This window comes from Nyctibius grandis, chromosome 5, assembly GCF_013368605.1.
Source record: "Nyctibius grandis isolate bNycGra1 chromosome 5, bNycGra1.pri, whole genome shotgun sequence".
Taxonomy (NCBI): domain Eukaryota; kingdom Metazoa; phylum Chordata; class Aves; order Nyctibiiformes; family Nyctibiidae; genus Nyctibius; species Nyctibius grandis.
In genome coordinates, this window is record NC_090662.1 from 80092368 (window position 1) to 80119074 (window position 26707).

Below are 26707 nucleotides of genomic sequence, written 5' to 3' on the forward strand. Positions count from 1 at the left end.
TGAGGTCACTGGGAGTTTTATAGTGCTTTAGCCCATCAGTAGAGGAGAACCCATTCACTTTGCTCCTGTGAATGTCAGAAAACAATCCATTTTGTCCACCGTTCCTCAGATGGTCATCGATGCTCTGGGTAGTAACAGATGGTAAAATCTGACTTAGCTAACAGATGCGATGGAACATCCAGAAGCATCAATGTGTGTCGAACTTTGAGCTGCAACTCTGATACAGCACCTTTTCAACTCTAGCTTCATCTTTAAGTTGCGTGGTGGCATTTTGACTAAACAGCTTTAATCCTTCTTGTGACTTATTCATTTATTTTATGTCATTTTATCACCACTTTGCGAGAGGTAACAAGAACGTTTTCCTTCAAGTGCATGAACTGTAGAGTACCCCACATCGCACACCAATTACTGCTATACGTAACAAAAGCGCAAATACCTGAACACCTTGCAGATTAGTCTCTAATGTCGTCTTTTTGTGTGTCTTGAGTTCACTTTGCCAGATTACTACTTCATCTTTTTAGGGGCAGCCTGAGACAGATATGCTGTAACAGCAGAAGAAAAAGCTATCTGAGTATGAATTCAGTCAGAAAATGCAGAATAAACACAGCAAAAGCCAAAACATCATAAAATAAACATTTAAGTACTGTTACCCCCTACAGTCTGTTTTACTGATAAATGTGACATATCATGCAGAGCAGATAAACAAGAAACAGTAAACAAACCATGTCATTTCATATAAAAAGATGGAAAATATTTGCACTGTTCCTTTAAGCAGTGGTTTTGAACTTTTTGAACTGAGCTGCACTCACAACTATTGGCAGTGCTTGACGCTTTGCTGGATTTAGAGGCTTCTTTGCCAACCCCTCTCCTTCTCCCCTTCTTCAGCTGAACCAGAAAAGCATATTAGCTGGAGTACAACATCTCCGTTGTGATACACAGACACCTCACTGGCTTGGGACTACTCATCCAGAGTATACACATTACAGCAACTCGAAGTCTAATGAAAACTTTCCCTCTACTGGTTACTCAGGAATTGGGAGAATGAGAAAAAAAAACATTTGTTGTACACCGAGGCCAGATCATCTGCCACATAAACTGGCATAAGCTTGCATTCAGTAGAGTGATGCTGTGCCAGTTCATACAGAGAATTTGGTCACTACATGTATAAAAATCTCTGTGAAATATCTTTTAATTCATCAGAATAAACACAAGAGAGCCCTTTTCTCTTTGGCCCGGTAATAACACGCTTGTTCTATTTTTGTGAGTCAGATCACTGACATTAACATAAAGATAAATCAACACGCACACAAATATTGCAACTTCACACAAATCTAGATGAGAATGAAAATGTTACAGAATGTAGTACACCTCAGTTCTTCTTCTGTATTTTCCTTGATTCTCTTAATCTTTCAAAAAAACAATCCAAAAACCTGCCTCCCTCTCTAACATTCTTAAACCACTGTGAGCCTTTTCCTGGTTGAAGCAACTTGGATATGGCCTCCTCAATACAAAATTTTGAACATCAAATAAAATGCATTCTTGTTCTCACTGCCCCTTCTAAATACTGCTAGCCTGTGGTACTGAGTACCCAGTACAGATAGCTGGTGCAGGACAGAAACACTCTCTCACTGGAGGTCACCTGGCTAGTCCAGTCATCACATGTGTATCATAGCCTGCATCAGAAATAGTGAGGCCAGCAGGACTAGGGAAGTGGTCGTCCCCCTGTACTTGGCACTGGTAAGGCCGCATCTTGAATATTGTGTTCAGTTTTGGGTCCTTCACTACAAGAAAGACATCGAGGTGCTGGAGAGAGTCCAGAGAAGGGCAACGAAGCTGGTGAAGGGTCTGGAGAACAAGTCTTATGAGGAGCAGCTGAGGGAACTGGGGTTGTATAGTACAGAGAAAAGGAGGCTGGGGGGAGACCTTATTGCTGTCTACAACTATCTGAAAGGAGGTCGTAGCGAGGAAGGTGTCAGTCTCTCCTCCCAGGTAACAAGTGATAGGATGAGAGGAAACAGCCTCAAGTTGCACCAGGGGAGGTTTAGATTGGATATCGGGAAAAATTTCTTCACAGAAAGGGTTATCAAGCATTGGAACAGGCTGCCCAGGGAAGTGGTGGAGTCACCATCCCTGGAGTATTTAAAAGATGAGGAGATGTGGTGCTTAGGGACATGGTTTAGTGGTAGACTTGGCAGTGCTGGGTTAATGGTTGGACTCGATATCTTAAAGGTCCTTTCCAACGAAAACAATTCTATGATTCTATGATAACCGCTTCTAGACTGCTTCTGTCAATTTACCTACATCAGCTGTTATTGCTGACATGGCGTCTCAACTTAAGGTTCATGTTTATCTTAAGAAATAACCATTGGTATGGTCTGAGTTTCAACACTCATTACTCTCATATTTAGTGCAAGTGACTGCATGTTTAAAAATGTATATTCTAAATCACATTTAGTAGTTGTGTACAGTACTTAGTTTCTTCTACCTTCAAAAAACAGCTGGATGAAAGTTAGTGGTCATCAAGGACAAGCAGCTTTACCAACCAGACACTATCATGGGCCTGTAACAGGCACAAGTCCAAGTCTCCACTACCCTCTGCTTCTTCAGGTCTCTACCTCTCCTTATCATTAGATACTGATTACAGCACATGGTAGACTGATGTGTTATGTGGTCACACAGCAGCATATAGGTCTAATTCAAGTCCAGTTCCAGTAGCAGAATACTGACACGTTAGTTCCCAGTTTCACAGAATCACAGAATGTTAGGGATTGGAAGGGACCTCGAAAGATCATCTAGTCCAATCCCCCTGCCGGAGCAGGATTACCTAGACCATATCACACAGGAACGCGTCCAGGCGGGTTTTGAGTGTCTCCAGAGAAGGAGACTCCACAACCTCTCTGGGCAGCCTGTTCCAGTGTTTGGTTACCCTCACCGTAAAGAAGTTTTTCCTCATATTTATGTGGAACCTCCTGTGTTCCAGCTTGCACCCATTGCCCCTTGTCCTGTCAAGGGATGTCACTGAGAACAGCCTGGCTCTATCCTCATGACACTTGCCCTTTACATATTTATAAACATTAATGAGGTCACCCCTCAGTCTCCTCTTCTCCAAGCTAAAGAGACCCAGCTCCCTCAGCCTCTCCTCATAAGGGAGATGTTCCACCCCCTTAATCATCTTCGTGGCTCTGCGCCGGACTCTCTCTAGCAGTTCCCTGTCCTTCTTGAACTGAGGGGCCCAGAAATGGACACAATATTCCAGATGCGGCCTCACCAGGGCAGAGTAGAGGGGGAGGAGAACCTCTCTTGACCTGCTAACCACACCCCTTCTAATACACCCCAGGATGCCATTGGCCTTCTTGGCCACAAGGGCACATTGCTGGCTCATGGTCATCCTGCTATCCACTAGGACCCCCAGGTCCCTTTCCCCTACGCTGCTCTCCAACAGGTCTGTCCCCAGTTTGTACTCATACAGTTTCAAATGCTCCTGTTTGCTAAGTTTTGCCTTTCTGGTGACATCAGAATCTACACGTACATTTCAAATGGGTACTAAAATGCATCTACTGTGCATGTAAAGTAGTTTCCATAAAGGTATTCTTTCATTAAATATCGCTGAGCTTAGATCTCTCATGAATATTGATGCAAGCTTGAAATTTTCCAAACTTGAGGCAATGTGATTTTAGAAGATGCAATCTTCCCTAACAGCAATTTCTGAAAATTTTGGGTCCCTTTGAAGATTCCTGAAGTTGATCACCCAAAATCACTAATTATTTTCCAATCTTAAGGCAAGGTATATTGTGAAAAGTGATGGAGTGGCCACTATTTGGAAGAGATCAGATGATTTACACATCAGTAACATCCCACAGAGTTCAAAACCATGTCCTTTCCTAGTAGCCAAATTCTGCCATTAGCAGTAAGTATATAATCTAACTAAAGTAGGCTAGAGTGGAAAAGGATAGAGAAATAAAACTCTGTGCACTGAGTAACTGCAGGGAGTCTAAAGTTGAGGATCTAATAATTAGTCTTATCTCTGTCAAGGTGCAACAGAATAAGCTGAGAAGTGCAAGAATGCCTGACAAGGCCCTAGGGCTCTTCACAGCTCCAGAGAAGCCTCATTGTTTTGGAGAATTTTAAGGACAATCTCATGTGGAGAGAACATGAGAAATTTCTTTTTCCTGCCATGCTGCTGGTGCGGGTATCTAGAAGGTACATTCATCTACACACTCTTCCCTTCATACAAGCCACAACAATGCCGAAGGTTCACTGTTGGGTTCCCCTTTACGCAGCTGCTCAGGTACAGCAAGCAGTAGGTGCATGAAGAACAGCCTCTGGGGCAGCCAAACTTCTGCTGTCTTGTGGCTGGGAAGTCCAAGGGAAAATTCACCTTAGAGAGAGAGATGCCTTCCTTGAAGGTCTTACATTTCAGTTGCTGCTTTGCACAAGACTTATTGAGGATACTTTAGTTCATTAATGCAAATATTTAGATTTAGAGATTTATTGGTGATTATTACACATTCAAACAGCAGCTGACACCTCACTTTCTAAATTGAAGGAAACACCCAGGAAAAGAAGGTGATTCCTCCTTCCCTATGCTCTAACACAAACTCAAACAAAATACTAGCAGGTAGGAATGCAGTCACACACTTTACATCTTTCTCTGGATGATGAGTAAGTGCCTGAGTAAAAAGTTTGCAGGACTCTTCCTCCAAAACCAGAGCAGTTTCTCTCTGAAATGAGCAAAGGATACAGCACCAAATTGATAGGGATCATATATCTCTATCTGTAACATTTAAGTTTCATTGTCCTTCTGTTTTAAGACATGGTGGTAACTAGAATAGACATGATATGATTGCTTCTTCCTAACGTTCACAGTTGCTCCCCTTTTCTGTCAGTGTTTTGCTGAATAAGCAGGGCAAACACTTTAACAGTGAGTCCTGACTGCAATGTCCTACGCAGCCATTAGGCTAGTTTTCTACAGACAGCAAATTCTTGTTTTATGGGCCATCCCTTCAACTGTCTGGAAGAACAGGGCTGTTTCAGCAATCCTTGTTACAGTTATTTTCTGTGACCAACCACTTCTATATTCTCTGAAGAAAATAATCAAAGAATTAGTTATACTAAACCCAAAAGGGAGTGTACGCATTTTACATTTGCATGGTACTATGGACTCACAGCTTTCTCCTGCTCTGACAGAAACAGCATCATGGGTCTTTTGCAAATTCCTATTGAAAGCAAGTGGAATTTTGCCACTAGCTTCAAGGAGAGCTGGAACGGCTTTTGTGTTATTTTAAAGTGCAGCAAACAATATCCTTTTCCTTGGGCAGCATAAAATACTGCACTTTGGATATAAAAATTTGTTTATGACTATGAAAAAGGACCCAAAGCTTCTATTTTTAATGCCCCAGCCCTTTCAATGCCTACAGCCCTCCAGCCAGCTGCACTACTTTAACAGAACAGTGGTGGAAGAGAAACTGGAAGAAACACCATAACTGAAATATAAGCAAATGACCTCATCTACAACATGGATCTTTAGCAAGCCTGATTCCACTGCCAGTGATGTCCAAGACAAGTTTCATCTTCAAAGAAAGCAGCAGAAGATCTTTACTCAGTATAATAAAGCGTGAGCAGTTTGCAATTTCATATAGTTAAAACATGTTGACCGTAGCTGGGTCAAGTGAGTGGTTATGCCACGTGATTTTTTTTTTTCCAAGTTTCCTAATGGTCTCCCAAACACCAGAGCCTTCTTTTTGTGTTTTCTGAGAGAAACAAAAAAGAAATGGGGTGTAGAAGGGAAGTAAATGGGAGATCTGTGTTACCCTACACCTTCCTTTCTCAAGCAGATGACAAATTTTATCATTCTGACTTCATGATTAAGTTTTATTACCTGCGGTATTGTTGAGCCTTTCAAGTCTAACTCAATTCACCCCAATATCAACTGACAAAGCAAAATAAGACGTTTACATAGCCTGCAAAAAAGTACTACTGGCAGGTTGAAGCACACAGACAAAAGCGAATACCTTTATTTGTTTCATGATTTGTACAAACACACCCATTGCAGCCTCTAGTGCACACCTAGCAATTCTGAAAATCCAATAGCTGCACAGTACCACTGATATTTATACTAGACTGGGTGATGAAACCCACAAGGAATACCATTTAAATAGAAATTCTGACCCACAAAGTCACTATCATACTCCATAGATCTGTTCTTTGCCAAATGCAACTGGTCCAAGTCTGCCATCATGTGTCCCATCTGCTTTTCAAGTGATCCTGTACCGGCAACCTCATGCAGATAAATCACCCAAGGAGCTTGTTCCAGGAAGGGCCCTGTAACACTGCATGCGGAGAGGGCAGATGGAATTTGCAGCGAGCCACAGCTTGATCATCCTGAGAAAATGCCACTCCTTAGCCAGGCCCTTGCCTGTCATACAACACAGGCAAGGGACTGAACTGTAGCCATTTGTCTCCAGTCCATAAAACAGAATAACAGTACTGCTCTACCTCACAAGGTACTTTCAGTGGTTGAAATGAGTAAGGCTTTCAAGTCTGTGAAAAACTCAAATGCTACACAAATAACATCCAAGTGCCACAGGCACAGTCTTTATTAGTGCTGAATGCAATTATGATGATGATTTGAAAAAGCCGAACTTAACATTTAGAGTCTGACTGAAAGGATTCAGACCTGACTGAAGAGTTTAAGTTAGAAGATGTACCTTACAATAACCCAATCTAGTTCATTGAGAATGTCTGTATCAAATCCATATTGCTATTTCCACAGTGGAACTGCATCACCAAAAATATTGACCTGCGATGGCCACAAAGAAAACATGCTAGCAAAAATTATTCAGAAATAATTTTAGCCACATAAAATGTCTATGCTGCTTTGGCATGTTCCATCAAGAAATAGTTCACAAGATTCTGCCTTGAAGGTTACACTTATTACTCACATGTACAGAAAACAGGATTTAGGACAAAGCATCTGTGTTTTAAATACAGAGGACTAAGGTATGGAAGAATAATGTTCAACCTCTCATAAGAAATAGTGCAAAAAACTATCCAAAGTAAATAAATACTTTGTGAACTAGAGGATTTTTTTTTCAGTTAAACATTTCTTTCCTAATCCTTTTAGGACTAGAATATCATTAGTCTAATTCAAGACTATGTGCCTTATTTCCTCCTTCCCCCTCAGAACAAGGCCATACCAATCAGTGTGTGTTAATCTTGCAAATCAGTTTCTCCGAATGCCTTGCTCTTCTCAGCAGCTGTACGCTGGCTTCATCACGAAGCTGAAGTCAGCTGCTCTGGTACTTGCCACTAAAATGCAGAATGTCAATCACTTACACTACTCATGAGAATTAGCACAACACAAGTCTAATTAGAAACTAAACACTCTGTTATCTGCGATGATTCGGAGATGGAGTAAGATGATGCACGTTTTAGGAACCTTTCTTGCTGCGCAGTAGTTCATGATAACGCCCACCTCACAGCTCATTAGCGAATCAAAATATTATACTGTATAAATACTACTTTGCTCTTCTACATTTTACAGAAGCCCCAGGTCTCAGAAGCCTCCATTACAGAGTATATGTGATTTAGTTATATTGGAACATTGTAGGAAATGGAAAGCAGTCCTGACTGTCCAAAACCAGCAAAATGGAAGCCAATATACTGTATACTTTGGTCCTTTCTCTATAGAAATAGTCCCAACCAGCCTCAAGACATTTTAAACTGAAATACATATTGGCAAAACACAAAGAAACTATATACTGTATGACGCTGTACGTGAATTCTCAGTACTTCTGTGCTGGATTTATTTCTTTCTCTTGCTCTTTTCTGCAAAAAACAATGTAACCCACTATAAATCTAGATGGCACTACCGCAAGCTTCAACCAGAAATCCAAATGCACGAAGGGGGAAACCTGGCAAAGAACTGAAAGAAAAGATATAAATGTTTAACAGCAAAAGAAGGACATGAAAGGATATGCAGCTGTTTTGCTGCACGGTTTCTCAAAATGGGAATTGGAGAGCACAAACGTAGACCACGTTCTCGCTTCTAGCTGAGATAAACGTTTACAAGCTATTCATTTTAAACAGGAAGACATAACATTAGGACATGACCTTTAATTTCACTGAGTCTGTGAAGGCAAACCACCACAGCTCTACTGCAATGCAGTTAAACATCCAGGAAGAGATGCATACTGTTCCACTGCTTTGTTATTACAGGTGTACTTGATTTTATATTCAACAACGAAGGTGCAATTTTATGGCTGTGTGGAAAAATCTTTAAAATGCTTGCGGGTGGATGTCTAATGATGCCAGACTGGTGTTGCAAAACGTAATATGAAGATAAAGCACCCAAGAAATTGTCTACGTGCCAACGAACGAGCATTTAGGTAAATAATACTAAACCATACGTGTACAGATTTGGTGTCATTACACTATTATTACAGACATGTACCCTGCTTTTCCTCTTTTAAAAGGGTGCAATTCTGATGTGTTATCATTAGCTTTCTAGATGGAAGCCAACAGAACTTGAAAGATGCCAACAAAAGATAGTGGAATATTAATTTACAGAGAAAATCTGCAGATTTGAAAAGCCACAAACTACTTGTAACTTGAAAAATTAAACACATTTCTTGTTTGTATATCATTGCTCACGTTTCCCACATAGAAATACGTGCAGACGATTTTTTACTGTGGGAAATTAAATATATAAGATATCACTCTCCATTAACGGACAAGTATATTTTTATAGCATTTTCTTATAAAAATGAAAGTAGGTCGAGGCTGAAAGGTGACAAGTTTGGACTTTTGTATGCCAACCTGAGATACCTTATAGGGGAATCTCCTGCACAGAGCTGAATGCTTTGAAACCTATGGAAGAGGTATCGGCAAGGTCTCAAGCTTGGTTCTCCAACATCAAAATTTCCAGAATTATTAGTAGTTTTTAAACCTTGGCTCAGAATCTTAAAAAAAAAAAGTTTTGTAATATGCATACAATCCATGATAGAATCTAGTAATTCTGTAGGGAAAAAAAAATACTGCTTTTTAACTTCTGATTTTTAAAACTTTTGAATTAAGGGCAAAATTCTTCCCCATTGTATAACTGGCTTCTCACCATTAAAGGCCTTAAACAGACCCTCTGCTTTAGCTTACTATTACTTTCCATCAGCAGAAGACTGAGGATCCCCTTCAAAAGGTTTATTTCAGGCTTAGAAAGCAGTTAGTTCCAACACAGGCTGCAACAGAGTACCAATGCTCTGGAACATGCAATTCCAAAAGCTTGAGAATTTTTTTTTAAAGCAGCACTAAACACAACCATGACTTGGAAATATGAACTTACTGTACCGAACTAGAAAAAGTCTTTTGTATTATTTAATAACCTGGCAAAATGTTAATGCTGTATGTTATTTTTTAAAATTATAAATACTATTTCACAGAATGGTTAGGGTTGGGAGGGACCTCTGGAGATCATCTAGTCCAACCCCCTGCCAAAGCAGGCTCCCCTAGAGCACATTGCACAGGGTCACGTCCAGGAGGGTTTTGAGTATCTCCAGAGAAGGAGACTCCAAACCCTAACTTTATTGAAAGGCAGGTATACTATTTCCTATGAGACAAATACACAGCGCTTTGTGAGGTTCTATAATTTTCAGATAGGTCACTCGTATAAACACAATTTTTACTAGTAAGTTTTTTTCCATTCTAGAATGCTTTTATCACCATTTAGTTTTCCTCAACAATAACACATGCAAAACAAATACTTCCTGGGACTCTAGGAACTGTTTTGGACATTGAGACCGGGATTGCAATCCACATCCATAACAAACTGGACTGAAATCTCAGATCCTAAAGCATACGTTAACTTGATAAAAATCAAAATTAGTGCTTCTATCTCACTAGATAAAATGCAAACGGCCTCCTTGCACATGATTTCTCAATGCCTTGCAGGTAGCAAAAAACATTTAGGAATGGTATTTTATATTTCTATCATCTTCCACCTGAAACGTCTGCGTGCTCAACAAACATTAACACAGAGACCTTTCACAAGGCAGCGGTGTATTATGAGATGGCAAAAAGAAGGTGCAGAGAGAGAAGAGACCTGCAGAGGCCATGAAGGAAGGCTGTGGCACAGCTGGGAGCAGAGCCCTCACTGCCCCGGCCCAAGCCCTCTGCTTGAAGCACGAGGTCAGTTTCCCTGGTTGGAGAAGCACGTAGGAGGTGTGACAGAGAAGTCTTCTACCCCATCTTTTAGAAGGACAACTGTTCGAAATCTTCTGAAGAGAAAACCATGTTCAGCTGTTACCAGGTTTGGTTGTCAAACTAAAACTGGAGAAGCCGGTTGAGAATTAGGAACATGTTTTAGAGTACCTGTATGGCACCTCACTGAAAGCTGGGGTACAGATTTCTAACTTCAAATAAAACTCAGTTTTACACAATTCTGGCACAGGAATTACCGGAAAGCTCCTGCTAATTTTCAGTTGACTTCCAACTGAAAACATGCAATAACTGAAGTTACCTAGCTTGCCATATCCTACCTATGAACATTTGAAGAGAGCACGTTTCTTTGACCTGGGTCTATTAAAGGACAAAAATGAAGACAAGATCCAAATTTAAAGCAACGCTCAAGTGCTAGGAACCTATTTGTAAGCATTATGACAGCAAATATATCATCATTAATTTATGAATAAAAATTCAGGGAAAAGTAAGGTGAAAAGAAGGGAAAAAAAAGACTTTGGGAAACATATAAAAGTCACCAAGTTTGTCTTACTCTAATTAAAGAATGGTCCTGGCTGGCATTTCCAGGTTCTGTAGTGGCACTGGTATGTCTGATTTTGCTATAAAATTCTGATTTTATTTTTCTTTCATGAAATTTACTGTCCTTGGTTAAAAGTTGTTTTTTTTTTTTCATAAGAGATTCACCTTCTATTCATATGCAGATGAAAATGATATAACTAGAGATGGATGGGATGAGTCTCATGAATAGGGTCCAGAAACATTAAAAAAAGGGGGGTCTGTTTTATGCAGAAAAACTAGTACAGTCCATTTGCAGTTTAACAAAATACTAAGATCTTGTTGCAAGGTGTATAAAGCTAGATCTTCTTCTTTTAGTTCTAGGGCTGCTTTCAGGTTATAAACATTGTGAGTTATTTTTTCTGAAAATTAATTGCTATAGATCCAGGCCAGTGTGGTCAGGTGAAAAGCAGCACAGGGCAAGACTGAGTAACGAGATTTTCAGTTAAGCCTTGAAATACGTTAATAAAGGCAACATCTTAAAAAATATGTACATACATACATAATGTATAGATGTATGTTTTAGATAGTTCTGTATTTCTGGTAATAACTGTGGTTATTGCACAGAGAACAGTAATTTGTCCAAACCAAACCATAAATAATTAAGGCCAGGATTTCGAAATCGGATCTGTGTGGGTGGATTTTCGCACCCCCGCGGATTCAATGGCAGGATCAAAGATTAGGAAAGCCAGAAATACACTCAGAATCTGAATATTGCTGAAGTAGAGCACCTGGCATTTCCAGCGCGGGGAAGGGTCTGTTTTCACTGCCACCCTCCCACCCGAATGCCTGACGAACAAACACGTTCAAAGCAGCAAATCATATTCTTGTCCCACCCTCCCCACAGTAGCCAATTCCTACCGCATCCATTTCTTTGAGTTATGAGTTAGAGCTAAGGAAACAACAGAGCTGGCATTTTGAGTTTCACTTCTCCTTACTATTCTAATTAAAATAAGTTTAGCTTAAACTCTTCTTCACAAGCTATATATCAAGCACTGATTTTTTTTTTGTTTGGACTTTCTAAAAAATAAAGTGTTTATTTTATTTCAGCTGCTCTGAAAGTCATCAGAGAAAAACTACACCCATCACTAGTGGTGATAGTATGGAGCAGGAGCAGATCTGCTGGCTCGTGCTGAGGAAGTTGTTGATAGCTGTCATGCAAGAAGTCACTTGATGCTGACAACTGGACAGTAACTGCCCACAGACTGAACTTCCACTTTTGGACAAAATTACGGAGAATGCTGTCAGGTTCAAGCATATGAACAGAGTAGCTCTGTTTGACCAATTTCATCAAAGGATGGACACGGAGAGGTCACAGTGCTCTGTTATTACCCTGGTATCCTTCTGAGAACTTGCGATGGTCATGTATTAAGTGATTGCAGCACATCTATGAGCTTTTAACACTGGTCATCAAGAGACACTATCCTGTCCTCTACAAATCTTAAAAGTCACTGACTTGCTTTTCCTCTTCTAGAAACCTGGAAAAAACCCCTCTGCTATTCTCTTCGACAAGTCTTGGTCACATGTTGCTTTTCCTCCTACTCAATATGTCCAGAGGGTAACGAGGGAGGTTTATGTCCAGCGGGCATTTATGTGGATGACGCTCAGACCCGTTCAACATGTCTGTCAAATACCCTAGCAATAACTGGAAGAGAAACAGGCTGTGAATGAAGACTACACAGCTGCAACTCAATCTCACTAAAAGTTAGGTGGGTTGGTTGAAGAAACTTAAAAGGTAATCATGACAATGACTGCAGCTGTCCCTGGGGTGTCTTTGAGCATGTGTATGTTGCCAGGGTGTCAAGCACGTGTGTAAATGTAATACTACTTTTTTTTGCATTTTTAGTAAATTTGTGTTTCTCTTAATACAAGAGAATTTGTTGCAGTTACATTCAGGAATCTTGTCTTAAATTATCACCGGAATACAGCTCCCATTCATATGGGATAAAAGGGAAAATACTATGGCCAACATTATGGACAGAATCAACCTAGATAATGTCCCCCAGTTGCCTTAATTTGTGGGAGAAATTCAAAGCTGATCAACAGTTCTGCTGATTTCCATGGAAACAGGATTTCAACTCATGAATCAAAATCGCATGAGGGCCAAAAATGCCAACTACAGATTATAAAAATATTTTTCTACATTGGGATTCTCAAAACAAAAGGCAAATAGTTAAGCAGAACAGGAATAATGAATTCACAAGGGACTAGTTTTTCATCACCCACACTTTGTTTTGTATAGCGCACATCTACCTTGTATCTACATACTTACATTCTTTGAATATTTCATTAAATGCCCTAAATATAGAATCATAGAATCATAGAATTGTTTTGGTTGGAAAGGACCTTTAAGATCATCGAGTCCAACCATTAACCTAGCACTGCCAAGTCTACCACTAAACCATATCCCTAAGCACCACACCTACACATCTTTTAAATACCTCCAGGGATGGTGACTCCACCACTTCCCTAGGCAGCTTGTTCCACTGCTTGACAATCCTTTCAGTGAAGAAATTTTTCCTGATATCCAATCTAAACCTCCCCTGGTGCAACTTAAGGCCTTTTCCTCTCGTTCTAAATATAAACACATTTTCATGGTTTTAATATCTTTAATAACTTAAAAGCTGAAAGTGTTTATATGTGGAAAAGACATATCAGCGTTTAGTTCAGCATTTCACCACAAGCCACCTCATGATCTGGACTTAAACTTTGCTTAAACTTTGTTTAGGGGAACAGCTAAATACGTTTTTACTGTGTTTCCCAGTGGAAACATTATCGATAGCATTCTCTGCTTCAGAATTACCACTCCTCTTGAATACCCACAAAAAAATATATGATTATTCCTCTGGAATACATTTGGAGTATACCATTTCTTTAAGCAAACAGGACTCATTGTCATACTTTTGTCTTAGTAGTAACTGATGCTCTTGCACTAAATACTTGCAGTAATATTTAACACTGACAGTGACAAAGCTATGTAAGAATTAGATTATTTCATAGTTTTCAGTATTTCACTGAAGGAGGTTTTACAGTCCTCTTTCAGTTTACGTAATTTCTCATAATCTACAGAATAAAACCAAATCTGCAAATATCCAGTTCAGCTCCAAGGACACAGAACAGCATGTGGTATTCTGCATTATACCAAAACTGGTTAACTTGTTAACATCTTGCTGTCTAGGAAGAACTTTTTCAGATCACATAACTTGAAGAAATTTGAAAACCTCTATAAAGATTGTGTAGTGTTAAGGACATGATATAGCTCAGATTTTAAACATATGAAAATAAGAGAGAAAGTTTAGCAACTTTGTTTTTTGGCTCTTAAAATAATGAACAGATTCCCTTCCAAATTGAAAAAAAAAACAATTGAATAGCTTTAACTGAAATTACTGGGAGTCCTTCCATTGCATTCAATGAGAATTTTATCTGGCACATAGCTGGTGGTTTGTTCATTTGTTTTTTCTTGTAAATATCTTTATTATTTGGTCAGATCTTTAAGATGGTTGAATATTTTTCCATTAACTTTTCAGTCTTATGCCCAATTTTCTTTTTGAATAAACCACATGTACTGCAGATATATAAAGAAAGCTAGCAGAATACTTCAGAATTGTGTATTTGTTCTGTTATAGTTTATTTATTCTTTCTACATATTCTTGGGTTTAAGAAACCTTCAAAGCACTACCCAAAATAAAACAGCGATGTTACATGTAACTTTTTAACTCAAGGAATCAGGGTTTCCTAAAGATAGCTTCTAATGAAAGTCAGGGTTAGTTTTTTTTACACCATCTCTACTGATGTAATTATATTTAATCACTGCTAACAGTCAAGATTTTTAGCAGAGAGATGAAGTATACTGTATTAGCTTAATAGCCATATATTTTTTAGAACCTGATTTTCTTTTCTATTGGAGCAGAGAGCTAGGGCATTGGAAACTTCCAGTGATTCTTTTGTAGACTGAAGTGGTTTAACTGCATCTGCTCACAAGAAAACTCAAATTCTCACGGGTCAAGAAAAAGAACAAACAAAAACTACATTACCTTTCCACATTAGCCAGAAGCACATATTCTCAGAAATGAAACAGGACAGAAAACATTAGCTGCTCTATCAAAAATATACAGGCATAAAGCAAAAAAATTCAGGAAATTTGAGACTCAATTCTCTTCGAAGTTTTGTAAAAAGAAAGCCCATGCATTTAGAACTAAACTGGATGAATCCATCACTTGGCTCAATACCCCAAAGAAAATGTGGCACGTAGTATATTAAGTTAATAAAAAACAAACAAACGTACAGCTAATAAGTCTGAAAATTCAAACCTTAAGTTCCTCATTATAAAAGCCACAAGTGACTTTCTAAGCAGAACTACCCAAACCACTATGCTGTGCCCCTTGGGACAATCAGTTTTCCATCTCATCTTCTTTGCTGCTTTTGTACTGATGTATAAAAGTTTAGTTGTCTGGGGCCCAACCATTTCCAGGCAGCTTTGAGCAGTCACCAGTCTAGTGATGAGATGATCATACGTGACGAAAGGACAAGGTTAACTCACAATTTCTGAGTTAGTGTTAGTGTTTCATGTACCACATGATGAATAACAACATGAGAGGCCCCTCTTCTTCTAAAATATAATTGGCTTTTCTTTAGAGAATGGTGTACAGAAACACGAAAAATGGGGGTAACATTCAGGTCATGCTCAGACAGATTAACTTCCTGGTGCCTCTTTCAAACATTATCTTCCTCCTTCTCCTCTCTCTGAACTGCAGACTAGTCACCACAACTTTCCTTTTGACAGCCGTTGTGCTTTTCATGCAAACATTTGGTGACTAACCAGAGGTTGCTAACGCAAGGACACCTAAAGGCTGGCCTTCACTGCCAGCCCACTCAGCCCAGTTTGATTTCATATTCCTTCATACATGTTGAGCTCCAGAACAGCCTCTTGTTTCCTGTTCTGCTGAAACAGAACTTGCTTTCACCTCGCCAAAGCCTCGTCATACAGCCTGTTGGTTTCCTTCTGCCTCCTCTATCTCTGGCCGAGGAAGGGAGAAGACCAAGGTCAAGGACTGGACCCTAACATTATTTTGCTTTCGTGCATTGCTCACAGTCTTCATTTCGCTGCTGCTCCCAGACAGCTGCCTTCCCACAACCCGGTCGCACTCCTGCCCTCTGCTTCCCAGCAGTGCCTTGTTGCTGCTCGCTGCAGGAGTGCTGCTGGCCGCCTCCACGTTCCCACTGCCATCCTAGCAGCTGCTGATCCATGAGTGGAGTCCAAATACAGTTGCTGCAATCAGTAGCTGAAAACATAGGTGGTGACCACTTTCTGCAGCGGACACGTGCTACAAGATGTTGAATTTCCTTAAGTCTTGCTATAAATTTCCTCCTGTACCTTGGAAATTTCTCCACAACTTTAAGCACAGCTGCTTTTTTCACAGAAAAGGCTGCATGCAGCACTGAGACCTCAGTAATGACGATTTCCATGCTCCTGCCAGCATGTGTTCAGAGGAGTGTACCTGCACACTACCAGAGTGGCATCCTTCATGAGCCTGTCCCTGCCCCGTTCCCTGGATTCATTTTAAGCATAGCCTGTGTATTGCAAAAGTGGACGTCATTTTGCTCCTTTCCCTGGACAGTTCAGCTGCTCTTGTTCTTTGATTCATTCCTTTAGGGTTAGATGTCTTTTTCTCAAGCAATTCCTCCTATAAACTGGAATCACATGTCCCACAAATGATCCTGTCTCTAATTAGGAGATCTTTTATGTCTCTAAAGTACATGTGCATGCCAGAATTCTCAGCAACATGATGCAAGCATCTACCCTCTTTTCTGCTTGTTGCTTTTGGGATTTAGCGAAAAGTATCCCTCTGCTACCTCATGTACATTTTCCTCAAATATTTTCCTCAGCTGTTTCAGGGCTTGTGTATTCATTCCTGGCAATTTTATTTCGCTCTTTCATTTTGTCCTGTGAAAATGTAAAAAAGCTGTCCCTTCGTTTTGTCATTTTTATTCCCTTTGTCAGGTTCATATACAGACACAATTCTTCCACATAGGCATGAAAACTTCTTGGCCTGGAAGTTCTGCGTTCCTAGTGGTCCGGTTCCTTGCAGGGGATTAATTTGCCCATTTCTAGGTACTGTTAATCAGATTTTTTTCTCTCTGTGGGTCTCTCTCAGCCTGCCTGATGCTAACCATGTTTCCATGCACAGTATGCTAGGTAAATAACATGAGGGCTCCATATTTTTGCAGCCAACTTTAATACGGGTATTCGGAGAGCTTTACTACATATAATACGTGGATATTTCACTCAGGTACAATGAGAATAAAATAGCCAGTTTTTCAAACTGGCAAACTATGCTCCTCTTTCCAAGTTCCAGTTGGGTTGCCACAGCCACAGTGACAGGAGGTTGTTCTGACAAGCTTGGCAAACACCTCCAAATCTTCTGAAGTCTTCTCCCTCGCCCCCCACCTGCCCAAGTAAAGTATTACATTTCTTTTCCTAGAGTTCCAACAGCCATGTTTAAAGAAAACTACAACATTCTCTAATGGAGAGTTTCCTAAGAAGTGACAGTGTCAGTCAGTCCCAATTGCAGATAAACATGCTTGCTTGCAAAATCTCTGGAAGCATTGCTTGAACCTAACAAATCACCCAGCAGAACGATTTTTCTTTTCTGCAGCACGGCTCCTCGACTCTGTAGCAAACACAACCAGTCTCCCCATTAATTCATGCCTCTAAGAGCTTCTCAGCTCCAAAAGCTGAAGGGAAATTATGTTTTCACCAAGTACAGAAGCTCTGAAAAATATTCAGAGGCTCTGCTCTGGGAAGATACTAAAACCCACAGGAACAGAGCTCCCCTTCAGTCCCTCCTGCTGGGCTGAGTTGCTTTGCAGGCACAGAGCACCTCGCTGCCTTGGGTGAAGAAGCTCTACCGAGTCACCATCAAGGGTGCACCTGCCTGAGGCACGGCATCAAAGCGCTCTCGGACCACGCACCCCCAGTTTGTAGGTGGAAGTGGCCATTAACATTCATGTGACAGCCAGCACTTCAAAATGGATCACACATAACCACCCCCAGAGGGACTGACACACTAAAACAGACACAGCATCCTTAGGTCAAGTATACGACCCAAACAATGCTACACCTCAAAGAAGTAAAAGCATTGTTTAATGTACTTTAGGAGAGTAAGTGCAAAATACTGCAAAGACGTGAGAATTGCAATCATTTTGCAAGGTTACCGTATGCTTAATTTGACTTGGCCATAGAGAAATATCATCAAGCCACGCTACCAAACAACGCCTCACATCCAACTGGTCTTCCCTCAGGAGAACAAAGGTGCTGGAATTCAATCTTCCAGTGCCCCTCTGGGAAGCATGAGTGACAGCAAATTTTACAGGCTAAGATTTGGGATTGGTGCAGGCCTTTCTTCGTGCAAATGTGATTTTAAGGCCTAATGTAATTGTTGCTAAAAATAAGGTAATAGAAGGGTTCTGGTCTTGCACTATAATGAACTGCAGGCTCAATTGTTTGAAGAAGTAAAATTGCATTGATGAGACCGGATCAAAGACAAATGAAAAATCAGATATTTCCTCTTGAGGGTAAAAATTTAGGAGAGTCATGCTTTTTCAAGCAGCCTTCACTGCGGTTTAAAGGCAGAGAGATCTTGTAGTCAGATTTAATTTATTACCAAAACAATAACAAAAAAAGAAGTGGGCACATGAAAACTCCAGCATCAGAAAATGCTCAAAGAAAACCAAACGTAGCAGCTCCTATTACCAAGTGGCATGTGTGACCAATCTTGCTTTGTTTTAGAAATCAGCTGCAACACAGACAACAGAATGGCATTAGTAACAGCTACAACTGTCTACCATCCCCAGGCAGTAAACCTCCTGCAAAACTTCAGAGGCAGCACCATTTTTAATTCCTTGCCAACATATACACTTGTCATGATTGTTGGGATGCCAACCATTTCATGACAAAATCCAAACAGCAAGAATTTTTAATCCAGGCAATACTCAGAGCAACTTATGTCAGTCCCAGCACCTCATTCCAAAGTCTGAGAATAATGTATCACACAGCTGTTACAATTAAATCTAACATACACTTAACATTTTTTTTATTCTTTTTTTTTTTTTTTAATAAATAATTGTTTATTGTGGCCACTTTACTAAATCTGAATTTTGTGGACACACTTCATTGTGAAATAATACTAGAGAGAACTGAAATTTTAAAAAAAAGAGCAGAGAGGCCAGATAATTGCTTGAACCCAGCTTGTACAAAACCAGTTTTATAGATGTACTTTCTGATTATGTCAACCATCTCAGTAGCCCTAGACTCACTTGTGATTTGTGGAGCTTTTCCATAGAGAGCTGAGTGGTCAAATGGCATTGATTAATTTCATGTCTAGCTGCTAAACCGTATCTAAAAATGGGAAAAGGACACACTGCACTTTCTTTATACTATTATCCTATAATCAGTATCCGTAGCCAGAGCAGTAATGCTGCATGAACCTATGAATTTAGAGCAGTCTGCGCACCCGTGACCACAGCAGTTCCACATTTACATTAGAAATAACATGCCCTTAAATTTACTTCTCAACAACAGCGTGCACTCTCGAGTTTTCATATAGCAGAAGCAGTTCTCTCCCATAAAAAAAAAAGAATTTATTTTATAAAACCCCAACAAAATATAAGAATCGTATCCTGAATATCACATGCTTAAATTTAATCAAAGAATACCAGATATACCTGTAAAAGTGCTCCCATATCTTCAGCATACCACTTTCTCCTATTCTGCTACCAGTCTCAAGAATTGCTACAGTCCCCTGATAGGCACATCAGGCTGAAACTGTCTAAAGTCTTCAAAATAAGATATGAGAGATAATGACCTCAAAACTGGGTAGAGTTTTAACCAGCATCTAAACCTGGTTTCTTAAAAGCATACTCAAAATGTCCGTCCTCTCAGACCACCCGAAGAGAGATATTCTTCATTCAAGGTCCAATGGAAAGGAAAAATTGGAAGACTGGCCTCTAAGCAGTTCTTATGGGCCAGACTGTCTGAAACAAGTGTCAGTGCTAGGCATCAACTGGTAAACGAGAGCAAAGATAAGGTTCCTAATCAAACATCTCTGTGGCTGTGTTACAGGCTATCCGGATGCTACAGCCACACTCCGACCAGCCTGTGGGCTGCTCTGAGTGCTAAGGGACTATCTGAGAGCATCATTTTAGAAGCAGCGAAATTCAATGCTGAGTTTTAAATCATCATTAGATGAGAGACTAAACTGTTAATGAATGTTCATTCGACCAGGTGTACCTGAGGCCAGTTTCACACTAATGCAATACTACGTCTCAAGCATACTGAGGCAGAGTAGAAGTCACTCTTGAGATACAAGACAGCAGACCCCACAGCGTGCCAAATGCCTAACAGAGAAATTCCTCACTGCAGAGCTAAGTCCAGACTGATTGTGTTTAAAATCATGGCCATTTCTTAGGGGAAAAGACAGCAGGTGCCTTTAAGATCCATTTATTGATCCTCTGAGGTGCGTTCAATTCACTAAAAAAGGCATGCTTCCCAAATCCATTTCCTTGAAAGTACCAAAACCACACAGAAGCCCAAAGACCGAATAACATAATGTCTGATAAAATAAAAAGAAAGAATTGTATCAACAGATTAATCTGTCGCTGATGAGCTGCAATGTCATACTAACATTTCAAATGAGAATACTGGCACCTTTTTCATATGCCCTTTCTACCCCGATCTGTAAAAAAAAATAAATAGACACATACATATGCATTAAAAACGATGATGTTAACAAATTATGATACTTCCTAAAAAGAGATAACTGACTTCCAGTTTTTAATCATTTTTTTTTAGCAGAGACAATTTAAACATTTTTTTTAAATTGCAACAGGAGTCAAGATGCCATCCTGCTATTTCAAGACCTGCTCCAACAGGAATAAGCTGAAATACCAATGTGTCTAATTTAGATACAATATAGATGTCCATGGTGAAAGAGCTTTAGGTCCCAAAACATAAAAATGGCTCACTGCTTCAGATTTATACAGCTCTGCCTCCACCACTTGCTAGTTGAGGATGCTTTGACATCAATTGCATACACAGGTACAAAACATTATTAGCAGTCACCCAAGTAATCTGATCTCCAGTGTGGTAGCTGTCAGGAACAGCCACATGTTGCTAATGCTCTTCTGAACTGTAGTGATTAGGCTGCTAGTGTAAATAAAAATACAAAGCTTCAACACCAAAACTCTTCAAAATTCAGCACTGAATAATGTATCTGCAGTATATGAGGTCTTTATTTTATTTCCTTCAAAGTCAACATTTGTAGTAAAACCTCACGGATAAGGCATAATTTTTATTTTCTGCTTGTATATATTTAATAGTTTTTAATAACTAGGCCATCATTATTTCTGACAGTGAAAGGAAGAAACTCCTTATTAGAAAGAATAATTCCTGATGCATTCTGCAAAGCAAGAACACAGAAGGACACCTCTGTCTGCATCTGTCCTAAATTCTCCTGTTAAAAGCAGCACACCTCTTCCCAGTCAATTTAACAGGCACTGATTCCAGTCCCAAGCAACATGGGAGTGTGGGTCATCTCCTGTGACTTTAACCTTATAGACACTGGCTGCCCAGGAGTGGGCACTCACCATACCTGATGAAGAAGATATAGGCACTTATAGAAACAACCCTTCCATCCAGAACAGGTTTTTAAAGCAGGTGGGAAAAATCACCCATCTCATTTCATCACCCACAGTGAAATTATGCTCCTAGTGCTTTAAACATAGGAACTACCAACTCATTTGATGTCTGTCTGTCTCAGATTTTGCTTTAGCTGGGTATGTAGCTTCCAAGGGTGAGAATTCATATATGGTAATCAGTGAACGTTTAAAAATTCCATTTCATTGATTACTAATATAAGCAAGCTATTGGAAGTACTCAAGTAATATTACGAGACTATGAAAGTATTTAGTAACCTGTTTGGTAATTTCTAAAAATATAATATTTATGGAAAATAAAGAATATGACTCATGCCAAAATAATAGCAAGATTATGACTTACCCAAAATACTCTAAAGTAACATTACTGCCTTTCTACCTTTCTCCTGGTTACCCAAGGAATTTAATTACCCTCTTATGCTATTCCTTGCAAGCTCCTTTTGTTCCTCAAATCTTCAAAATAAAATTTCTTTTTTCAATGTTAGCTAGAGCTGAGTCACTTTTTCTTACAGGACCTCTTGCACAGGAATAATGTACAGAGAAAAAGAGCTACATACTGAAGACACTTGTCATATTTATTTAAGCCTGTAGACATTTTTAGAACCTATCAGAAAAAGGTTTGAATTATAAGGAACATATACTCATCTCACAATCACTTTTCAGCTGGAGATTCAATCAGCCAACTGAGTGTACGAACAAAGACTTATATTTAAAGGACTGAACAGAAAAGGTTGTGGTTAAAGCATAAAGTCTGCAAAATTTAGAAAATGCCAAAGGTAAGACTGCCCTCTTCTCAGGAAAAGCTAACTGTTTTGACTGAACTTGCCCTGTCACAGTAAGTCTAAACAATATGCTCAGCACTGAAAGTTCTCCCAAATATTTTAAGTTTGGCAATATTCTAAGGAACTGATAACAATGCAAATATGAGGCAACCAGCTTCTCGTAAAATTAACTATCATTTAGTTGGATGGAGAAAGTCAATACCTTTCCATTGAATTAACTAACTTGAGAATATGTCTTAATCTTTATGTTACATACTGTATTTCTACTCCAGCACATTCCTTCTCTGAAAAAAAAATACGATTATCAGTCATTTCCTGTGGACTATAAAGAAATCCAGACTTGAAAGCCTTGCTAGAGCAATTTAATATTGGAGCAACTGCACTGTCCATTTTCCGTATTCACTTCTCACCAGCCAAGTTAAGATCTTATGTACAAGTGAATCTGCTTTTCACAGGTGGGTCTAAAGCTTCTGGTAGGAAAAGTCCAAATTATTCAATTTCTTGTGGAATTACAACAAAAACTGCAGCTGAGAAAGAAAACCCCCACAAAACCAAACCTCTTTCTTCATCTGAACACATGTAAACTAACTTTCACGAAATGTAACAAGCACCGGGTCAGCCTTTCCCCTGTGCTGGTTTGAGGATTTGAGAACACCATGCTCCCTGGGCCAGAAACTGAGAAATTAGAAACAAGCAAACTTAATTTGTATCTATGTTTGCATCTGTTTTCAAAATGCCTCATTTCTCACTTTGCAACAGGTAAGACAAGGCCAGATTTACTGATTTCTCTTTCTGTTTATATCTGGAGCAATGGAACACCAGCTGACAGAGTCAACTGCACATACCCAGGACACAGGAAGCATAGGAGAACAGTTTCTCCTCCCTCTGAGAGTATCCAGAGCAACCGTATCTGAAGGAAGGTTTATTGGGCATTAAAGACTTCTAAGGTATGCTCCCAAAAATCCTCCTAAGAATACTTAAGCGAGTACCAACAGAATTAGAAAACAGTAAGAAGAGTATTGAATGTTAGTTAGCCCAATAAACTATATTATTACCGAGACAATTGTGAAACAACATAGTAATAAAAAGAGGCTAGTATTTATTGTATACATTGAAGATGTTCTGACTGCAAGTTTATTTTAATTAACTATTTGTGACAATATCACTGGGCATTGCCTGATTTTATTGTTAGCTGGGTTTCTTCCTCAAAAAAAAGAATGTCAACTTGCAGAGACTTTAACCTTAACAAGATTTCATAGATTAGCATTCTTGGAATAGACCACTTCCTTAAAAATACACGAGGATCAAGTTTTAGAATATTTTAATTTAGTCTCTGATCTTGCAATTTATTCTGAGGTCTAGTCCTAAAGAGATATATGTATTACTAGCCTTATGTACATCAGAGGTAGCAATAATAACTATTTTCTTAATAAGAACAACAGTCTCTTAACCAGATTGATTTTTCCTCTCTCTCCATTTTTTATGAGAAGATTCTTATGGTGAGCTTTTTATGTTTTAAATTCAGTGTAAAATATATGGACACCCAAATCTCAGCTTTTTACCACCACTGGAACATAATTAACAACATAAACCAAGACAAAAATCAGCAAACTGGTAACATTTCATCAATGGAAGTCATTATCTAATTATTTCAAGGCCTTGAAACTCACAACCCTCCAGTACCTTTCAAGTAGATATGCACAGCCCCAAACAAATGTCCCTAGTTGTTGCAGAGATAAATGGGCTTCAGAGCCAACAAATACACATTATTTTGGACCAAGCTGTGAGACAAATCAAATCATAGACTCAAAGGGCCCTTATAGAAACTGTGTTGCTGGCAACTCTCTTTCTTACACACCAGTGACCCTCCAGGACTGATATTTCAGCTGATCTCAACTATGTCAGAACTGATGCAAAAGACGAAAAATTCCTTAAGTTAAAAGGTCTGTGACAGACACAGTAAATCCAAAACACTTTATGTATTTATACACATGTACGCATGAAAACACATATATTCACCCACATGTATGTTTCCTATGCAAAACAAAATAATGTCATCCTATGCCAGGATTTCTGTTCAGCTTTATCATGCTCTTGATTTAAACCATAGTTGGGCCATGCAGGCTACAGATCAGTGCAATGGATTCATCAGCAAAAGGGTAATTTACACCATCCATTTCTAGAAATAAGACACTGATGTAATGCTTATATAAGTCTTCGCACGTTTTCATTAATATCTCTGGTGCTCTGGGGTGTGCGCAGAATGTGGTACCAGTGTATAGCTATCATTTTTATCTACAGCATTTCGAATTATAACAAAAAAAAAGTATGAACGCTTTTCCTTTATTGCAGATACACAGACGACAGGAGGATAGGGGATAAACAGATTTTAAAAATAAAAAATAAAAAAAAATCTGCATGCTATTGATTCTCCCACACTTATTACTGACTGCTATGTGTCCTACCACAAATATTCTCTTTGATGTTAACAACAAAGATGAGCTGCAAAGGCTGCAAGAATGCTTATGTCCATTACTGTCTTAATTATAAACTTTTCTGACTATAAACAAATGAAAAATAAATTGTTTGTATGCCCTGGCCAAATTCCTAAGGCTATAAAGTGAGCATTCCATTATTTGTTGTAAGAAGCATTTTATACTGCCGTGAAGGTAAACACCTTCAATATTAAAAACGGTACCCAATACACATTTAGACAACAAGATCTTTGGCATGAATTTTAGTTATATATATGACCTGAAACAGAAGCAGGAGAAAAAGATGTATACGAGAGAGTACTGATATCCCTTGGAAAATGCTCTTTATATGAAATACTATAATTACAGTCACAGAGAAAGTATCCTGATGACACCCCAACTACCTGTACTAAATTGATATGGCAATAAGGAAATAAACTGGAAGAATTTAATTCACCTAATGTAAGATAATGGATACTACCACTGAATACAAAACAAAAACACTAAGAACAAGGTAAAGACATTTACTATACACAGTGCAAATATTTCAGCTGTTTCTCAGGAGCTAAGCAAGCCAAAATATATTTTACTACTCAGCGATTCATACTTTCCATACTTAGACTAAAACTTATTTTTCATAGTAAAACATTCCTGTACTTTGACATATATTATCAAAAGAATAAAGAAACATAATATATGCTTTCATTTTTGAATAATAAACAATTTCTTCAAATAGATATATATATTTAATCCTGGTAGTATACCTGGGCTTGTTGTTTCTGTTTTTCATTATTTGAACAAATATTGCATTGAAATTTTCTTACATGGAATTGCTCCTATAGACATTTCAGCATAGAGCTCAATGCACAAACAGTATCTTCTCTGTCGTAGAATTATACTTTCATGCTTCATATCAGCTTCTACTTTACAACTAAGTTGTTTGTTCTTTATAATCTTACCCCAAGTTTCAGAAGAATCTCCTAGGAGTCCTGCAGACAATGTGATAGAAAACTTCTATTCGGCTACTTTCATCCTGCATTTTGAATGATGGTTCAGATGAGGAAGAGCTTTTCCAGTGTTAAACTGTAATTCTTCTGCTGTAAATTTCACACTCCTTACAGGGAGACTACATCCAGGCTGATACACTGAAAAAATAATTAAAAAAAGAGAAAATCTTTCACCACGCAGAAACATGTAAATACACATCAACTGAAGCAGCAAATGTCTGTAAGGGTTTTCTTTTTTCCTGCTTTTGCAGCTCTCGGTCAGGGTCATCAATATTAGCTGTAAAAGAAAGGATGCCTGAACACTGCATTTAGATCTCAAACATACAAAGAGGTACGTACAGAAGCGCAAGTCTAAAAATCAGTTTTACAGAAACACACATATTTAAAAACTGTGTCCTATATCAGAGCGTAGGCAGGGAAGAACAAGACATTTTTAGCGCACGCATTTTCACTTCGCAAGGGCAGCAGTTCTCAAACAATTCCCCGTGCAACGATTTTATTCTTTTTGTGTCCTTTTTATCAACACGCTGCTAGATACTTCTCTATCTTAATCCATTAGGTTCGTGATCACACTGCACAGAACGACACTCTTTGTCAGGAGACTGCACTGTAGCACGAGGAAAAAGCAACAGATCAAGCAGCGTGCACATATATTTCCAACTGCTCCCTATACAGTGAGACAAACTGTAAAAGAAAGGAAGTTATCTGCATTGTAAAGCAGGACAGCAGTATTGTTTTGAACTGTACGCCACATGCATTTTAGCGACGTGAAAAGGACAGACACCTGCTTTTTGACTTACAAGTCACGTAGTCTGTAAAATAACAGAGTAAACCTGATCTGATGAATTGTCCAGTATAGGAGTAAAATTAACCGTTTCTCAAACATCTTGCAGATTATTTCTTACAAAGGTTTTCGAGGATGAAGAGTAACTGTGTTAGAGACAGT

General features: G+C 39.0%; 1 long non-coding RNA gene across 2 annotated transcripts in view; it reads right to left on the reverse strand.

Moving 5' to 3' along the window:
- LOC137664333 (uncharacterized) overlaps positions 1 to 26707 on the reverse strand; it is a 111739-nt gene that overhangs the window by 58020 nt on the left and 27012 nt on the right. For both annotated transcript variants that reach the window (XR_011048280.1, XR_011048279.1), the window contains 2 exons: positions 25714 to 25899; positions 437 to 542 (listed from right to left, as the gene is read on the reverse strand). This is a non-coding gene — a long non-coding RNA (uncharacterized lncRNA). The remainder of the gene's footprint in view (positions 1 to 436; positions 543 to 25713; positions 25900 to 26707) is intronic.